Source organism: Patella vulgata, chromosome 5 (genome assembly GCF_932274485.2).
Source record: "Patella vulgata chromosome 5, xgPatVulg1.2, whole genome shotgun sequence".
NCBI lineage: Eukaryota > Metazoa > Mollusca > Gastropoda > Patellidae > Patella > Patella vulgata.
In genome coordinates, this window is record NC_065883.2 from 12,563,476 (window position 1) to 12,573,501 (window position 10,026).

Below are 10,026 nucleotides of genomic sequence, written 5' to 3' on the forward strand. Positions count from 1 at the left end.
AATTACTCAGCAATGAAGCGAAATTTTATTTCTTTTCTAACTTCCTTACTATTAAAAACTGTGACAGTATTGTGTCTTTCTATCAAGTTCTGGATGACAACACTGGTTAAACTTCATGTAATACTTTTATTCTGCTTCTAACATATCATGTACAAAACTTAAGACTCCGTAATTAGTTTGTGTTGAGGGAGCCATGGTAATAGCTTGGCTTGATACCCTTGGATGCCAACTCCCAACTAACTTACATGGACGCTGTCTGGTCCCAAGTTTTCCCCTATCAACTTTTCATTTCTGCTTATAAACCACTTTTTAGACAAAGAATGATCGATTGCCATAAGTTAGCCGGTTTTTAAGTCCATAATTCGAGCGTGAAGTCCGGAGATTAATTCGATTTGATAAGCTCGTGGCGTGGCTTCCATATTCCTCTGGCTATAGAAATGAAATAAAATGAAATGAAATGTGGCTTAACGTCCTGTTTATAATACATTTATTGCTTAATCACATAAAACCACACAGTTATTGTTTATGACATATTATATGTTTGAACACAGTATGTTGTTTATATTACATTTATTTTCAAATACATCAAGTTGTTTATAATATATTTATTGTTGTTTATCAAGCTGATTAAAATACAGATCTATATTTCGTTTCGTTTTTTTTTATACTTTCAATGGCCTCTACTACACGAAGATCTGGCCGGTTGCAGTGGAAGGTCGCGTCAGAGGTCACACGAGCGGCTTTTGACCCTATGACGTTGATGATTCTAGTGGGATACCCACAGTTCCGTGCACCGCACGCCAAACACTCACATCATCCGGAACGCAAGTTAAGACAAGTAAAACGAAATTTTGAACTATAAAAATCGAAATGAAATAAGATCTGTGTTTTAGTTAAATTGGTTGTTTATAATACATAATTTAACTTTGTGGTAAAAAACAAATTTTCGGATGAAAATAATCGAAATAAAGATTAATATAACTTCGCATTATGAGGAAAAACGATAATGTCTAGTTTTACAAACGCTTAAACTGACTGACACTATCATAAAGGTATCATTGACTATCATAAATATTACACACAAAGTTTAATTAGTATGATATCTTATCATAAGCACATTAACAATTTCTTGCTTGGGAAGTGCAAAACAACCATTGACGCACCATAAGTGAACACATTTTAAGCAATATGATATCTCATCATAAGGCATAAGCACATTAAAGGACAATATTGGTGTCAGTCATTATCACATTATGTGATAGAACTAATAAAACACGTTCATAATATAATTTTAACACATGTAGAGATCATTGCAACGTGTTTCCTGAATCGGAAGTGACGAACGCCAAAGGAAAACAAGAGTCATCCCTCTATATAACTGACTGAAGTGACGAGTTATAACAGATACATGGGCGAATTTGTGATCACTAATAATTCCTTCCAAAATCAAAAGTTGTTGTGTTATATAACAATAAACAACCAGGACAAAATCTATAAGACTCAATATTCCAATAGAGTTCCTCCTTTTAACTACGTTAGCGATTTCTGCATGTTTTAACATTTCTAAAATCTCGAAATTCTGACCTGTAGACTATTAAAAAAAGACTATGATAATATTCTGTTTAATTTGATTTGTGTCGATCCCGATTCTTTTCCTTCACTATTTTCCGACGTTCCGCCCCTTCCAACATTTTGGCCCTCTCTTTCGCATATTCTATACAGAATTCATCTAGTTGATATTTTTCCGTTGCTTCACTCGGTGACTTTCTCCAAGTTAAAACATGATCCGCCATAACTGGTGACCTTTTCCGCAATTCTTTGGCCACTTCTTCAATGTTTGAGTTCGTGGTGTTAATATAGTCCTTATCATAGAATCTAAATGGAAATTTATCTACGCGATGTGCAATTCCTTCCGGATCATATAGGGCACAATTTATATTTTTAGTCGAAAATCCTAAAAACGGCAAAAGTTCCCTTAATTTGTTTTCTTTGTTCTGTAATAATTCGTCATAAAATAAAACAAACATATCTCCTTTAAATCGAAGCCAATTTATATAAAATTTCTTCCACCGATCTGTTCTATGGAGTATATCATAATCTGAAAGACAATATGTAACCTTCTCTGAACATGTGGGTGCCTGATAAAGATTAAGATATGATATTAAAGATGCATCATGTAAGAGCTAAATCTGCTTACTGCCTTTCTTTTTCTGGCTTTAAAATGGTATATAATCAACTCTCTAGGCAATCGGATTGCTTAGAGTTTGAATGGATTAGAACCACGTGCCATTTAATAATTTAATCATAATAAGTATAATAGCATAGCATCACAAGAGAGACAGAGAGAGTTTGTTTCATTTTAGACTTATAACCAGAGAACTTTAGTTTTTACACTATTCATAATTCATGAGAGATGGGGTTTAACGTCCACTCGACACACAACTAAACCATATCGGGACTAACATATGGCTCAATTTTATTTCAATAATTCGCTTATCGGAGTGGTCCTTAGCGATGGGAGGAAACCATATGTTAGTCCCGAACTGACCTAGTTTGTGCCGAGTGGACGTTCAACCTCTCTCTCTCTCTCTCTCTCTCTCTCTCTCTCTTCTATTCTTATTAATAACATCTGATACAAATAATATCTAATACTTTTTGTTAGATTCTGACATATAGTCTACGTGTATACTTACGTGTACAGTAACGTTTTTTATCCGTTATATTCGTGTGACCCTTGGATGCCATCAGATTGAACCAAGAAAACTGAGCTTCAAATGGATTTCTCATTAACAGAACAGCACGTTTATAAGCTACCTTATCCTTCCGGCGGAGTTCATGAGTTTTTATAACTATAACCGACCCATTAGTAACACCTTCCCCAACATAACCATTTTTGATAATAAACGGATCTCTATATATTGCTCCGGTATATATACCTGAAATATGTTAGACAAGGTTAGAATCTTTATACAGTTACCTTGTGTATACCTGAAACATATATGGTAATATATACCTGAAAAATATTAGACAATGTTAGGATCTTTATACAGTCCCCTCGTGTATATACCTGAAACATATATATATACTATTCAAAAAAAGTAGGGGATATTTGATTTTGGGGGCATAATACTAAAATATGCAAATGACTACGAAAAAAGTCACTATAGAACCTAACAGAAGAAACATTTCCAGTTACATGTGACGCCCAAACGCACCAATAGCTACCGCATGGAATGCAGGTGATGCTTGGGATCATCATGGGGGTCCAACCCAAGATTTGCACGACTCTGACTTTGAATGTTACAGTCATTGTGGCATTGAATTCCAGGGTGGAAACATCAGTTTAATTGTTTTAGTGACCAGAAAACAAATTTTGATATGCGTCGGCTTACCCAAAATGAAAGGTTACGTGCCCTTGGCATGCTACAGATCGGCACAACACAGGCGGTTGTGGCGCGGACGATGAATGTTTCTCAGTCTGTCATAAGCAGGCTATGGTCCACATACCGTGATACACAATCTGTACAGGACAGACCACGCTCAGGTCGACCAAGGGCGACAACTCAAGCCCAGGATCGATTTATCCGTACCTTGGCCTTGAGAAATCGTGTCATCACAGCAAATCAGATTAGCGCTCGTCTTCAAACAGACACTGGTGTGAGAGTGAGTGGCCAGACGATTCGGAATCGACTGCATAGGGGTCACCTTCGCGCCCGACGTCCTCGCGTGATCCCTTGTTTGAGAGATCATCACATTCAGGCAAGACGTCGTTGGTGTAGGGATCGTCAACACTGGGATAATCGACGCTGGAGCAATGTGATGTTTTCAGATGAGTCAAGGTTCACTGTTGATTTTTTGGACAGACGTAGGAGGGTGTGGCGTCGTCGAAACGAGCGCTTCCAAGACGTTAACGTCATCAGACATGATCGATTTGGGGGTGGTTCTGTTATGGTGTGGGGAGGCATAACTGTTGCTGGAAGAACGGCATTACGTGTTGTTGCAGGGCGTGTTACAGGCCAGTACTACCGGGACAACATCTTGGCAGTCCATGTTGTGCCGTTCGCACGACGTCATGGCCGCCGTTTCATCTTCCAGGATGACAACGCGAGATGTCACAGGACCAGGATCGTTACAGGTTACCTCCAACAACAGAACATCACCACATTACCTTGGCCAGCACTGAGTCCCGACCTCTCCCCCATCGAGCATGTCTGGGACATGCTTGGACAGAGGTTACGTCAACGTCAACAACGTCCTGCCAATGTCCAAGAACTTGCTGCTGCGTTGCAACAGGAATGGGACAATCTGGACCAAAATGACCTTAGACGTCTCATTAGGAGTATGCCACGTCGGATCAATGCTTGTTTGGCAAACAGAGGAGGATTTACCAGTTACTGACTTGGTTGTGATGCTGTGGTAACTTTGCTGTTTGACCCCGGGTATCATTTTACCCTTATAATGGCCAGTCTGTGCCTTACTTAGTCTAACGATCATTTGGAATAAATCGATGAATGTGAACTTCATTTCATTTTGTCATTTGTTTCTTCGTCAGTTTCATTAGGTGACTTTAATAACACTTAAAAATCAAATATCCCCTACTTTTTTTGAATAGTATATATATTGATGGGAAGAGGTTATAGAACGGGATTGGGTCATTTCAGAACCCGGCCCCCAAGAACTTTACGGGGCCCTTATTCACGAAAACTTAAACTAAGATACAATCGAAATTTTAAGAAATACTGCAATTCGATTGGCTGACTAGTAAAATCATTTTGCATATATCCAATTTGCATATTGGTCAGCCAATCGAATTGCAGTATTTCGTAAAATTTCGATTGTATCTTAGTTTAAGTTTTCGTGAATAAGGTAAACACTATGTTTCTTAAAATCACTCGAAATGCATCATCAATGGACCCTGCTTATAGATCAAAGCAGGTATATCCTCTGAGGAGCCGCGTAGTAGACTCGGAGAGTAAGGCATTGTCTCGCTAACCAGGAGGTCTCCGGTACGCTCCTGGGTATTGCCCGAGTTAGTTCCTCGGAATATTCCGGTGTAATTTCCCCTCGTCAGCGGCGCGGGCCACTATCCTGCAGAACGGCACTCAACCAGATTGCAACAGAACTGATTGGCACTCAAATTCTTGTCTCCATGTTGTCTGTTAGCATGGACTTCACCACGGATTTTGATATCGCATAAATATTGTTTTGCGTTGTGTTTTGTTTTGTTTTTTTTTTTTTTTGGGGGGGGGGGTTCAGACTAAAACTCAGGAAAATCGCGTTCTTCTTAATGTGTTTACACGTCATCTTTATATTTTGGGCGCTATCGCTCCTGATTTGTTGATCATTTACTTTATCTTTGTATGAGATATTGATATAAAATTAAATCAACTCCTTGAAAACACTATTAAATATTTTTCAAAGCCCCATTAATTTTTTATCCTTTCCATTAAGAATTTTCATATGGCAAAGTTAACTCATTATACACCGTGTGTTTGTTCAATTGTGAAAGGGCAAATCAGCAGGGGCTAACGAGTATAAAATCAGTGTAATACGCACCTGTAGATTTTTGAAGTAAATGCCTTGTCCAGGTGTTACCTGAACCAGGGTAGCTAGCCAGAGCTGTCACAGGTAACGGTGGTTTGGCAAATCCTAGCTTAGGGCAATTCTTAGGTTTTTCAATGATGTTGGAATATGACGTAACGCTCCTCGGGTGTAGTTTATAAACACAATACATACAGTAAATAAATAGAATTAGTCCAGCAATCACTAGTGTTCTGTTCGACCTTCGTTTGGTCAACAATGTTCTGAAAACCGCCATATACATGTATGTGTGATTTGTCGAATAATTGCTGAAATTAAAGCAAAACCGCCATATATGTGTGATATATTTAGTAATTGCTGAAATTAAAGCAAAACGGTTGACCATTAGAGAAGATTCCGTTAGAAAGATAGATAGATAGAGAAGTGAGAAGCGTGATTGTACCTTAAAATGACAAAGAAATTGACTGTACCTTGTTGGCTTGTGTTTCACGATTCAGTTGAATGATAAGGTATATAATGTATGATACATACATATATATTATTATATCAAACAATATATGAATATCGTAACACGTGATTATTTCTACATTTGTTTTGTGATTTAACATTTAGATTAAAGATACTTTCCCGCGTACAAAAGTTTGTGATTTGATGATATATTTTATTTGGACTAAAAACATATTCAAACTAATTAATCTATCAAAGATTTGCTTCAAATCCGTCTCAAATCTGTGTGATTGGATGATATATTTGGACTAATAAATCTATCAAAAATTTGCTTCAAATCCTTCTCAAAACTTTGTATTCGTCGGAATTAATAAACTGTTGTTAGACGTCATGTCTGTCAGCTCAACGGGGATCACGTGGGTAATTTGGTAAGACGCTGGCTCGCTAGCCGGGAAAGTTCATCCAGATTTTCCAGCGTGGTTTCCCCTTGTCAATGATGCAGGACGGAGGGCCTGACAATGACAGCTGTCTAGTCGTTCGTGTGGGACGAAAAACTGAGGTCCCGTGTACACATTGGCATGCACGTAAAAGATCCCTTGACAGATGGAATTCGATATAAGAGTAGGTCGTAGTGCCGCTGTCCGGGCAAAATTTCCCTCATAGCACACTGTATGGCGTATGCCCGTCTTCATTAGCCCAGTTCGGAGCAGAACAGTAAGACGTTAAACCCCATTTCATTTCATTTTCATTCCAATGTAATCGGCTGTGTTCGTAGGTTCCTGTTTGGGTTGTTTTATGATGCAGTGATTCCCTCCGAGTGTTCGGTGCTAAGTTGTTTTATGATGCAATGTTTCCCTCCGAGTGTTCGGTTCCAAGTTTATGATGCAGTGATTCCCTCCGAGTGTTAGGTGCCAAGTTATATTGTTTATGATGTTTCAGTACCTCTGGTCATATTATATTATTTAGTGATCATAGGCCTATTGTTCATTCATTACTTGTGTGTCAGTATACCTGATTCCCTATATATCGACGCTGATCGTGTACACGTGTGTTGTTTCGATTATTGGACATACCTGTCAACAACTCGGGAAAGGATTCCTTATAGTCACCCTTTAGCTGACACTTACCCATTAAAAAAAACCCTCCCTGGATAACATATCAGTAGTCCAAGTTCCATTAGTGAGTCTTATTTGGACACAGATCACTAAAGATTTCCCCATTGACTCCAATGTTAATTCTCGTATCTTAGACCGGCTCTTACTTTTTCCCAAATTTTCGTTGGGTAGAACGCTTTCTACCACAGATGGAGCAACATGTGGAACCACTTGCCCAAAAGCACGTATGAGGTTCTTCATGAAAAACTTGAGATACACAAGCTGGAAGTAGAGACAAGTAAACATGCAATTTCAGGCCCTACATTTCAACGTAACCAACCTCTCAACTCTTGTATCCTTCCGCATCAAAATTATGAATATTCACCAAAACTTGGCAGAAAATGTATTTTCAAACCCTTTTCCTCAATTCTACACCAAAAAGTCAACAAAAATCGCCATGCAAAAGGGGGAAAAAAAGGGAGAGGAAGACTAAAAATAGCTTTGGCCCTTGTTTCGGGGTGACGGCGTAGGAATATTTGGTGATGGGTGACGGCGTAGGAATATTTGGTGATCTGTGTCCATTTAGATGAAGTTATATTTATAGCACGGCCGAGGGGTTAAACCTGTTAACGAATGAAGCGTGCTATAAGTGACTTGTAACATTGACAACAGCTCAACAGCTTAGTGTTATTGCACAGAAAACCCACCCACTTCTCTATATGATTTCTACTAAAACTAGTGTTAACCAGCAAAAGTGTGCAATAACATTGAACATGTCTAGTTATTGCACGGTTAAGCTCCACCCAATCTACTAGAGGGAAAAGTTGTAACATGGATGGGAAATCTTCCATTGTTCTTTTCGTTGAATAAGCAGATTGTTTTCCCTCTGGTAGATTGGGTGGAACTTAACCGTGCAATAACTAGACATGTTCAATGTAATTGCACACTTTTGCTGGTTTACACTAGTTTTAGTAGAAATCATATAGAGAAGTGGGTGGGTTTTCTGTGCAATAACACCGTGCATGGTGAGCAGTTGTCAATGTTACAAGTCATTTATAGCACGCTTCATTCATTAACAGGTTTACCTACCCCTCGGCCTTCGGCCTCTGGTTAAATCTGTTAACTCATGGAAGCCGTGCTTTAAATATAACTTATTGAACTCCAACTGTTTTTTGATAATATATGATATTAGCTATTCACCTCTATAAGCACGTATTCGCGTGTATTATAATTACAGGCTTAATAAATCCCATATGTTATAGACAATGTAGACTTGGCCCCATAGAGATGAATAACAAACTGATATATAGCCCTTCAGACCTTTATCAGCGTAAAATATCAAATTATTACCTATGTATTATTATTATTAGATTAATGTATATTTTTTTGTTATTTTTTTAGTGATGTTTTGTTTCAATGAACAAATAGTATAAATGTTGACGGTCATAGAGATATAAAATATTAATCAAGGTTTCGCATATCGGTGTAAATTAAATAAAATATCTTAGTAGGCAAGAATGCCGTTTATAAAGATGAGAAGTCAAATGGCGTTCAACATCCTACTGTTCTGCCCCCTACTGGACTAATGAAGACGGGTATATGCCAAACACTATGCTATGTGGAAAAGTTTGCCTGGACAGCGGTGCTACGGCCTGAAATTATATCGAATTCCAACCGTCAAGGATATCGGTCCCACCCAAACGACTAGACAGCTGTCTTTGTCAGGCCACCTGTCCTACACAACTGACAGGGAGAAACCACGCCGGAAAATCCCGAGAAAGTTTCTCGGCCACCACCGAGACCTCCAGGCTAGAGAGCCAGCGTCTTACTCACTGAGTCACCGCCGCTCCCTCCTGCGATACACTCTCTAGTACAACTGATGCCCATTTCCAGCAAGGCGGTGGTTCCAGAATACAAAACATGTAGATTGACAAACAGACGAAGAGAAAGAAATCAATTATGCCCTTACATGTATCCTACTCTGACAGTGGCGGATACAGGAATTTTCACAGGAGGAGGTTTGCCAGATTCCTGTTAAGGACATTTGACAGTTGACAATGCATGATGCCATCATCGTCTCTAAATTACGTAGGCATACATACACACTGGGCTTTTTAAGGAGAGAAATCCAACACCCTGTTTGATGTCAATTTTTATAACGATTTAATAGGATCAAATTGTGATTCAACTTCATTGAAGCAAGGCATTAATTGTGATATCATATAATGTTTATATAATTATTTCGCGCTTTGAATGGTCATCCCATCCCATCATCTGATGATAAAGAAGGATAAAGCACACGACCGTTACACTTTGCTCATAAAGTGTTGTTTTACAACCCCCCCCCCCCCTTTTTCACTCCTATCTGGATCCATCCACCCCTGTAAGGAAAATAGCGACTAAAATGTACAATCCTAGAGCTATCATCAACCATATCTTATGCAAAACTATCTTTCCATTCGTTTTCACTGACACTCTTTGTTCTTAATTTGCTTTGTTCCAATAATAATTTGGGGATCACGTGGCTAAGTGGGTAAGACGCTGGCTCGCTAGCCTGGAGGTCGGGTGTTTGATCCCTGCATTGGCCGAGAAAGTTCATCCAGATTTTCCGGCGTGGTTTTCCCCTTGTCAGTGATGCAGAACGGAGAGCCTGACAAGGACAGCTGTCTAGTCGTTCGGATGGTACAAAAAACCGACGTTCCGTGTACACATTGGTGTGCACGTAAAAGATCCCTAGGCAGTTGGAATTCGATATAAGAGTAGGCAGTAGTGCCGCTGTCCGGGCAAAATTTCCCTCATAGCACACTGTATGGCGTATGTCCGTCTTCATTAGCCCAGTTTAGGAGCAAAACAGTAGGACGTTAAACTCCATTCCATTTCATTTCCAATGATAATTTATTAAACTTACAGATTTATTTAAAAAAAAAAAAAAAATGGCGACCAT